A 9,890-nucleotide genomic window follows, 5' to 3' on the forward strand; every position below is an offset into this window, starting at 1 on the left:
AAGGCCTTTGTTGGAGACATGGCATTTTTTTTTCCACATCTTTGAGACATGGCATTTCTGTTGACTTGAGGTGGGCATTCTAGGCCAAGTGAGGAGCAGATGTGTAGATCCCATGGTACAAGGGTCGTGTCCATTCCAGAAGGAGAACATGGCCCAGGGGGCTGGACCCAAGGGTGAGGAGGTGCCCATCCCGGCCAGGCCCAGGAAGAGCGCCCAGGAGCCCCTGGCGCACTGTGGCACCCTAGGAGGTTTAACACAGTCTATCGAACGTTACTCTCAATACTTATCTATATCACAGGCTGGGCCCCCGGTAAGTCTAGTTAGTGTGTGTCACCATCTGTAGTGACAATGTATGTTCTTGTGATGAGAACTTTGTTTTCAAGATTTATTAATTTATGCATATAGAACTGCAGTATAGGCCAAAAGTTCAGGGGCGGTGAGAGGCTTCACCAGAGACAGAGTGGGGAGCAGAACAGGCAGATCCACGAAGTACACTGCTGAGGGGAGCAGTGGGCAGTCTAGGAAGCCGCGCCATGTGGCTCTCCTCCGGGGCAGACAGGGATCGAACTCATGCGGAAATGGCTTAAGCTTCTTAGTGCAGTGCTTTAACCTGCTGCGCCACCAGGGAGGGCCCTGTGATGAGAATTTTTAAGATTTACTTCTTAGCCATTTTAAAATGTGAAACACGTTGTTGTTCACTCTCCCTCTGCTGTCCACCACGCCCCATGACTTACCTGACCCCTAGCAGCCTGTGCCTTTCCTCCCGTTTCACCCAGGCCCCAGCCCTCACCTCTGTTCTCTGCAGAGATGATCTTGGTTGTCTCCCCCATGGGGTGCTGCGTGTAAGTGACATCATACCGTATTTGTCTTTCTGGGTCTTACTGATTTCACGTTGCTCGGTCTTCTGCATCCACTTTGCCGCAAATGGCAAGACTGTTTTCTGTTCTATGCTTGCGCGTGGTCAAGTGTATCTACGACACATTCATTTGTGCTCCTCTGTCGTGGCACTTAGACTGCTTCTCTGCCTGGTCTGTGGTAAAGGATGCAGCCGTGACACGGAGTGTGCGTGTCTATTTGAGCTGGTGTTTTTGTTTTGTACAGAAAGTGGAACTCCAGAAATGGAATCGCAGGATCGTAGTCTAGTCCTACTTCTGAATTTTTTGAGGAGACTCCACAGTTTTCCAGAGTGGGTACAATAATTTATATTCCCACCCACCTGGGATGGCTCCCTTTTCTCTGTCCTCACCCACACTGCTCATTACTTGTCTTTATGAGAACAGTCGTTTAACAGGTGTGAGGTGTTACCTGCTTGTCGTTTTGATTTGCATTTCCCTGATGATGAGAATGCTGAACATCTTTTCATGTATCTGCTGGGCATCTGTATGACTCACTTGGGAAATTATCTGTTCAGATTTTCTGCCTATTTTTAAATGAATTTTTTTGCTTTATTTACTTACCTTTTTTTTTTTCTATTTGAATTGTGAGGATTTTTTTCAACATACTTTTGGATATAAGGTTCTTACCAAGAAGTGACTTGCAAATACTTGCTCCCATTCAGTAGCTTGCCTTTTTCATTTTCACTTGGTCCACAGCCCCTTGGCTGTGCAGAAGCAGCTGTTTCGTTTGATGTGGTTCCCCCTTTTTTCGCTTGTGGAGTCTGATCTTTGTTCCTGGATTTGCACTTTAGAAAGACGCACCTCTTGTTCTGAGGACAGGGTGTCAGGGGCTGACAAGGGTGAGCGAGAGGAAGCCATGTCCCCTCTCAGAGACATGAAGGTGTCTAGGGTCAGGACAGGGGCCATGAAGCGTGAGGCGCTGGCGAGTTACTTGGGATGCAAAGTAGGGAGACAGAGCTCTTGGGAGCTGGCAAGGAGGCCTCTCTGGTCTCTGGCTATGGCAACCAGGGAGAACCCTGCTCAGGTGACCCCATCTCTGCCTCAGTGAGCACCTGGCAGGCAGGGTGGATGATCTGGTGGGGCCGGATTGTATTAAAGAATAATTCTGGTTCCACTCTCCCTACTCCTACCTCCTTTATGGGCAGCATGAGCCCCAAAAGACAGCAAGCTCCCAGCAATCGCATTCCCCTCAGTGAGAACACTGGCTTGCCTGGTGTGATTGTGGCTCGACAAATTGTCCCCAGAGCACAGAGCGCAGTGGCTCCAACCTGCCTTCACCTTTTGCTATTAAACAAGAATTTGCATGACTTAACCAGGGCCTCCCTCAGGGAACATCACTTTCTGCTTGAACTGCTTAAAAAGCAGAAGAGGCAGGGGCCCTCAGCCATTTCAGTGAAATTCTATCCCCGCCCTGGAGGAGATCCACATGGCACAGCAGACCTCTCCTGACCCACCCGCTGCACCCCTCAGCAGTGTACTTCATTGATCTGCCTGTTCTGCTCCCCACTCTGTCTCTGGTGAAGCCTTTCACAGCCCCTGCACCTCTGCTTGTACCCCCAAGTAAATAAATCTTTAAAGAACAAAAAACAAAAGAGGCAGAGGTCTGAACTGGCCTGCAGGGGCACAGTGGGGACGTGTGGACACCTCACAGCGTGCAGCCCAAGCTACCAGAAAGCAGTGCCATGTGTCAGAGGTAAGGGGAGTCAGAGGGATCCCCACTTAGACCACACCTCGGTGACTTTGTGGTGGACACATAGCCACAGACGCCAACCTGGCGATCAACATACAGCAGGGTAACACCTCTAGCTGCTCACCTCACCCCCATGCTAGAGTCAGCTTATCCCAAGAAACTCGGGGGTGGGGGGCTGCTGTAAACTTCAGCCACCACCCAGGCGCCTGTTTTTCTGCAAGAAGCTGACTTGTAGTTACCCCAACAGATAACCTTCCCAACACTCCCAACCCACCCCTCCCCTCTCAGCTTATCACCTTCCCTCCAAATCTCTTGGAGGGGGCAGCTAGACAGGTTGCTTTTTGTTTTTTCCCCTCCCAGAAACTAGGCTCCTTTTGTCATTTAATGCACATCCTCCAGGGCTTTCTTGAGAGAAGCCTCCCGTCTAGTCTCAAACATTGAACACCAAGTGAGAGAACCTGGTTCTCCCCTCTTGCTCACCCAACCTGTGCATAACTCAGAAACCAGTCAGGTGACCTCTGGGCTCGGCCATTTTCTATTGAAGCCAGTCCTGCTACCTGTGGAAGTGGAGAGAGGGCTGGGTTGGGCTTTTAAATTCAGCCCCTCGAGGAGGATGATCTAGAGAGCAAGCCCCCCACAACACCCCCCCCCATCTCAGCACAGGCTCTGGTCTGAGTGCTATTTGTGCAGGAAAAAGGAACATTTCCAGGTGGAAATCTTCCAAATGTGTCTTCCTCAATCACCTTGTCACCAGATTGTTCTAAGCAAAAACTTTCTCGTAAATTATCTTTGCCTTTGGCTGTTCACACACAAAGGTCACATAGTTGTCTGCCTCTGATAGCACATGCGGAAACAGTTTCAGAGGTTCCCACAACCGGAATCTCCAGAGGAATTCTGACCAAGAAAGGGGGCTGAGGTCATGATGAAGAGGGAAGGAAGGAAAGAGAGGCAGGGAAGATGCAGGTTGCCAGGCAAGGACAGGGGAATCTCCATCCGGGTCGCCTGCCACTTTTCCCCCTTTCCATCTCTAAGTTATGTTTTTTTCAGGGCTCCCCTGCCCCCATCACATCCAGTGACCAGATAATAAAAAGGGTCAAGAAGGAGCAATCATGCCTTGCTGTCAGCATGCACACAAAGCACCCAAAACGTGGTTTCTAAACACCACCTTCTCTATGCAAAAGAAATAGGATCCCTTGGTGGAAGGGCTGGTCCTGGCTAGAGCAGAGATCACAAGATGGGTCTGGGCTATCTCATTGTGCCAGAAGAGACAAAGTGCTCAAAGACTGGCAAAAAGACCAAAAGACATAGGGCCAGTTTGACTGGGCCCATTAGCTGGTTTCGAAAGAATAATGGAGCAGAGAATCAGCAAGGGATGAAAACTAGTAGGAGTTAGGTGAGCAGTGCATCCCCCAAGTGTCTCCCCACCATCATTTTTTAATTCCAAAGAGAAGATGGCCTTGCCAGCACTGGGCAAGCATCACCTATGCCAAGTCGGCCGAGGCAGCATGCCCAACAAACAGGAAAACTGACATGTGAGCTTCCTGATACGGTCGACTCGGAAACACCTTGCCCTAGCAGTCACCTTGTCAAAAACTCATAACCTGAAGCTAGGGATGAGGAAGCTTTTAAGAGGAGCTGAGCAACATCATTCTACAAAATAACTGGCATACTTGTCAGTCAAAAGTGTCAAGTTCAAGAAAGACAAAGAGAGGCTGAGGGAAGCATCCAGACTGATGGAGGCTAGAGGGACACGGAAACTAAAATCAATGGGTGACCCTGGAGTAGGACAAATAAATAAAGAGACATAATTGAAACAACTGATGGAATCTGAATATGAACTGAATATGAATTTGAATATGAAAAGACAGAGAACATGTCTACTACACACATATGTAGAGAATTACAAATAAACGGGCAAAATATAATTGGTGAATGTAAATAAAGGAATTGTGTGCCACTTTTTATAAGTTTGAAATACTTAGATAAAAGCTACACAAATGTGGCCCTCCCTGGTGGCGCAGCGGGTTAAAGCACAGCACTGAGAATCTAAAGCTGCTTCCGCATGAGTTCGATCCCCGCCTGCCCCGGAGGTGACCACATGGCGAGCCAGACCTCTCCTGACCCGCCCGCTGCTCCCCTCAGCAGTGTACTTCGTCGATCTGCCTGTTCTGCTCCCCACTCTGTCTCTGGTGAAGCCTCTCGCCGCCCCTGAGCCTCTGGCCTGTACCCCAGTTCTGTATGCACAAATAAATAAATCTTTAAAAAAAAAAAAAAAGCTACACAAATGTTAATGCTCAAAACTGCATGGTGCCTGCTCTGTGACACTGTTCAAAATACATTGTTGTGGGGCCTCCCTGTTGGCGCAAGGGGTTGTCTCGGAACTGTGAAGCTGTCAGTAGCCACTGCAGCATGAGTTCGATTCCTGGCCAGGGGGGGGACCCACATGGCAAAACAGAGCTCTCCTGACCCACCCGCTGCTCCCCTCAGCAGTGTACTTCCTTGATCTGCCTGTTCTGCTCCCCACTCTGTCTGTGGTAAATCCTCTCACCCCCTGCACCTCTGACCTGCTCTCCAGCTCTTGTATACATACATAAATAAACCTTTAAATAAAATACAGTTATATTAACTGTAAAACAGTTCAACAAAGTGTATGGTTCTATCTCCCTTGTAGTCATCTTCATTTTATCGATGGGGAAACTGAAGCACAAAGCAGGGAAGCAACTTGCCCAACTCCCCACACACACTTGGAAATGAGCTGGCATCTGAGCCCGGGTCCGTCTGTCCAGCTACAGTTTGTGCTTGTGGCTAGTGGGTGCTGGGCTGCCTGATTGCCGTGTGGGAACGCAGGCAGCGGACGGGCACACCCCTACCTGCCCGTGCACACACGCAAGCAGTCAGGCTGCCTGGAGCAGAACAGCTGCAGCCCCTCAGATTAAATCAGCCTTCAGAGTTGAACGTGGGGAAGAGCCTTGGAGAAAATAGAAGGAAGTTCCCAGTTTAGTGCCTTGGGCTGGGGGTCTGGACAAGGGTTCAGGTTGCCTGAACTGGCCCCTCCTGTTTGCCTGCCAGTCCCTTCCCTAAAGTTCTAAGCTCTTCCTTTTCCTCCCAACCTTCTTGTCGCTCCTGCCCCTCAGCCCACACACCTAGCAAGGAGGGCTATCTGGCCATGGCCTTGTTATGAACAGTGACCAGCGTCTTAGCGGAAAGAAGGTGGGCCTGGAGAGCCCTGCTCAAAAGGCAGAACTGAAAGAGGCTTCTGGAAGAGCTGGAGGAAGAGAGGAGACACAGACAGTCATGAAGGGCTGAGTGATAAGTAGAGGGTGTGCTGGCCCAGCACCAGTGGCACCACACTGCAGGAGCCGATGTGGGGGCGGGGTGGGGAGGAGGCCTCTTCAGCTCAGAGGGGCCTGGGGAGCGCTGTCCCATGCCACTCTGAGAAGGCCAAGCCTGAAGGTGCAGCCTCAGAGCAGGGGTGAGTGTCGGAGGAGGCCAGGTGCTCGGGCCTATTCAGTCTGTCAGGGCAAGGGGGGTGGGAAGAAGATACTGACGTCTGAACTCAGAAGTGGTGCGAACCCTCACCAGTCCCTCCCTGCTCAAGAGCCTGTCACAAGGCAACTGCGGCTCACACCTGCTTATCAGGGCTGGGGTGTGGAGAGGGTGTCTCGGACAGGAGATAGGGCCGGGACAGGGCTGTCCACACTGGCCTGATCTGCCTCCCTCATTCGCACCTCCTCAGAGGCCCCTCAGCCCACTTATCCCCTGCGGCCTCCAGCCTGCCCCTGCCTGCCTCCTCAGCAAGCCCCCTGCAGGCTGTCCTTCTTTGAAGGAGTGCTCTGCCCTGGACAAACACCACTCAGGGAGGACCTAGGAAAGGGTCCAGCCCAACCCTCCAGGAAACGGAACAGAGGTCCCATGGCAAGCATTTGTGGGAGTGGAACTAGGCCACAGACCGCCAAGGGAATGAGCCTCTGCCCATGGGCCACCGAGGACAGGGTCAGGGGCTGGGGCACAGCGATGGCTGAGGAGTGCCCATTTTTTCAAGTTGCAGCCTCCCATAGAGGGCACAAACACATCGCATGGTCCTGGGCTCCACTGACCTTGGATGACAGCCAAGGTCTCTGCCTATGCCTGAGAGCCAGGGGCAAAGGCTCCCTCTGAAGTGGTCAGCAGACAGGAGCGGAGAGGTGAGAGGGGCCACGGAGCACAAGGGGAGAGGTCAGGAGCCCACTGTGGGTCCTGCATGCGGCCTGGCAAAGAGTCAGTTGAGTCAGCTCTGTGAGGCCTGGGAGGCACCAGGAGACCCCACGCCCACAGTGCTGGAGGCGCAGAAGAGGAAGGGCCCTGGCTTCACCAGAGGCAGGACAGTTCTTCGGTGCCTGCAGAGGAACTGGGTCTGAGGGCGGGAAAGAACAAAAATAATCCCAAGATCCTGGTTGGGGGTAGGCGAGAGGGCGGGGTTCTACACCTGCACACAGCTGGAAGGCCCAATTTTAGCTCCGCTTCCCCCAGGGTTAAACACACCCCTCCCAGCACACCCTGACTGCCTCTTCTCCATCACCTTCCCAAGCGAGCAGGCAGCCTCAGCCTAGAGACCAGGCCCTGTGGAAACTGACAGGAGCCTAGGGACACGTCTGCTGAAAGCAAGGCTCCGCGTCCCAGGTCACGGAGACATGGAGACGCGGACCCTCAGCCCCACTCTACTGGCGCTGGCTGCCCACAAGTCATGGCACCGGTAGAGACTTCTCTAGCGGGGCATGTGCCTTCCTGCCTCCTCGGAGAAGCCTTCCCCAAAGTCATGCTCACCCAGGCTCAGCTGACATAACTGGTTCAGCACAGAGGCTGACCCAGCAGCCAGTCCCCACCCTCCCTGGGTCCCTCACATAGACAAAGAGCACGTTGGGACTCAAGTAGGGTAAGTGCTCTTCTCTTGGCTAGCCCCAAAACATCTCTAGAGCACCTACTACCACAGAACCCTCTGGAGGCCCCTGAGAGTCAACTCCAATATTTACCTGTCTTCAGGAAGTTAGCAGGGCCTAGTAGGGCTCAGTGAGTATATGCATAAACACCTAACAAGGCAAATTAAAATAACCACAACCACCTTGGGAAGAAAAGGGCAAACATGCGTAGGGAACCTGAAAACTTCCACAAATCACAAATTCCTGTAGGAGTTTGTGAAATGGGGTAAATAGCAGCTATTCGAATGGGAGACAAGATAGGCTCTGATGTGAAAGCACTTTGTAAATGGCAAAGCACTGACCTGGTTGAAGTCGGTTGTTAGCAACACATTGCAGGCACAGGAGTGCGGACAGACAGCCCAGAGCTAGCACCATACTAAGCTCAGCCTCTGCCCCTCAACTTCTCAGGACAGGATGACCTTCCTTAGTCACTGCCAAGGCTGCTGTAACGAAATGCCATAAAATGGGTGGCTTTTAAAGAACTGTGATTTGTTTCTCACAGCTCTGGAGTTCGAGAAGTCCAAGATCAAAGTGCTAGCAGATCTGGGTGTCCTGGTGAGGGCCCATTTTCCCGTTGGCTTTCCAGTGTGCTCACATGATGGAAGGAACAAAGCACTAATCCTATTCGTGAGGGTGGAGCTAATCACCTCCCAAAGGAACTACTTTCTAATACCATCACTTATGATTTATGTTCCAACACAACATACAAATTAGCAAGAGTGGGGAGGTAGGGGGTTAGAGGGGCATATAAATGCGTTTTTTAAATTTGTGTATGCATAGAAAACTCGGGTACAGGAGCAGAGGTGGTGAGAGGAATCACCAGAGACACAGTGGGGAGTAGACAGGCAGACTGACAAAGTACACTGCTCAGGGGGGCAGCAGGTGGGACAGGAGAGGTCTGCTGTGCCGTGTGGGTCACAGCTGGGTCCGGGGATCGAACTTGCACTGAAGCGCTGCAGCCAGCTTGCAGTGCTGAGCTTTAACCCTCTGCACCACAAGGGAGGGCCCCGCATATGTTCTTACTCAATCCTCAGACCACCCAGTAGGTCCGCTTCAACCTGTTCCTGGTTGAGGAACCTGATTCAGAAGGATGGAGTCCCTTACTAAGGCTGCCCAGCTGGGGGGAGGGAAGAGGGGATGGGAGCCAAGAACCTCCCTCTGCGCGTCTGAAGCTTTGGTCTAGCCAAGCCACGTGGATGGGGGTCGGTGGGTACTTTCCCTATCTCAGAGTGTGACTCAAAGACAAGTTGTGATAGAGGCCTATTACTGCATTTGTGCACATAATTTGTCCAAGGTAGGTGTCTCCTTTTTATTTTGTTGTTAAAAGATGTATTTATTTATACAGAACTGGGGTATAGGCCAAAGGTGCAGAGGTGGTGAGAGGCTTCACCAGAGACAGAGTGGGGAGCAGAACAGGTAGATCAATGAAGTACACTGCTGAGGGGAGCAGCAGGCGAGACAGAAGAGGTCTGCTGTGACATGTAGATCACCTCCCTGGCCGGGGATTGAACTAGCGCTAAAGTGGTTGAGGTTTGTGTTGCACCTTAACCCACTGTGCCACCGGGGAGGGCCTGGGTGTTTCTTGTTAAAGTAATAGAAGGGGGTTGAATGTCGAAGATAGCAGAGCACATTGCTACTACATAAAACCTGTTAGGCATGGAAAGCAGGTTGCCATGTAAAATGAATTTTTTTTCACCAAAGCGATCTTTCTTAGTGCAGTCTCATTTGGTGGTTTTAACTCACACTGAAGGCTTGTTTATCCAAGCTGCAATCTCAGAGCTGAGCCAGGGCTCACGTGTCAGAGGGCGAAGTCAGGATTGTCAAGAACATGAACTCACATGAAGATGGGGAGACACTATCGTAACAGTTCGACGTCCACATAAAGCCACATTTGTCTCCCCAAAACTATGGGAACGTGATCGGACTGTAATCATGTGGAAAAAGCACATGGAGTGGTCAGCTGGACATGTTCCACACGAACCAGAGCTAGAGGGAGGAAGAAGTGTCCCCGACAGGGAGCGTCAGGGCCCCGCTGAACGCAGCCGCTGTCACACACAGCCGTTGTGAAGGTGAAGGGTCTGCGTGCCTGGGCGCCCGTCTTGCTGTCTGCAGAGCTTTACCTCGCTGAAGGCTGGCGGGAGAAAGACCTGTGTCGCCTGGAGTGGCCACTAGGGCCCGTCACTGGTGGGCAGCAATGCCAAGGAAGATTTCTGTGAAGGAAGGAAATATGACGCCGGGCCCCAAGGGTGGCAGAAAGTTCTCTCATGATACGAGTGAGCTCAAGGAGCTACTTGCCAGGACTCCGGCCCTGGGAACGTGAGTCGAGGGAGGGTGGACGTGGGGCACGGA

Source organism: Condylura cristata, unplaced genomic scaffold (genome assembly GCF_000260355.1).
Source record: "Condylura cristata isolate star-nosed mole 26May11 unplaced genomic scaffold, ConCri1.0 scaffold00004, whole genome shotgun sequence".
NCBI lineage: Eukaryota > Metazoa > Chordata > Mammalia > Eulipotyphla > Talpidae > Condylura > Condylura cristata.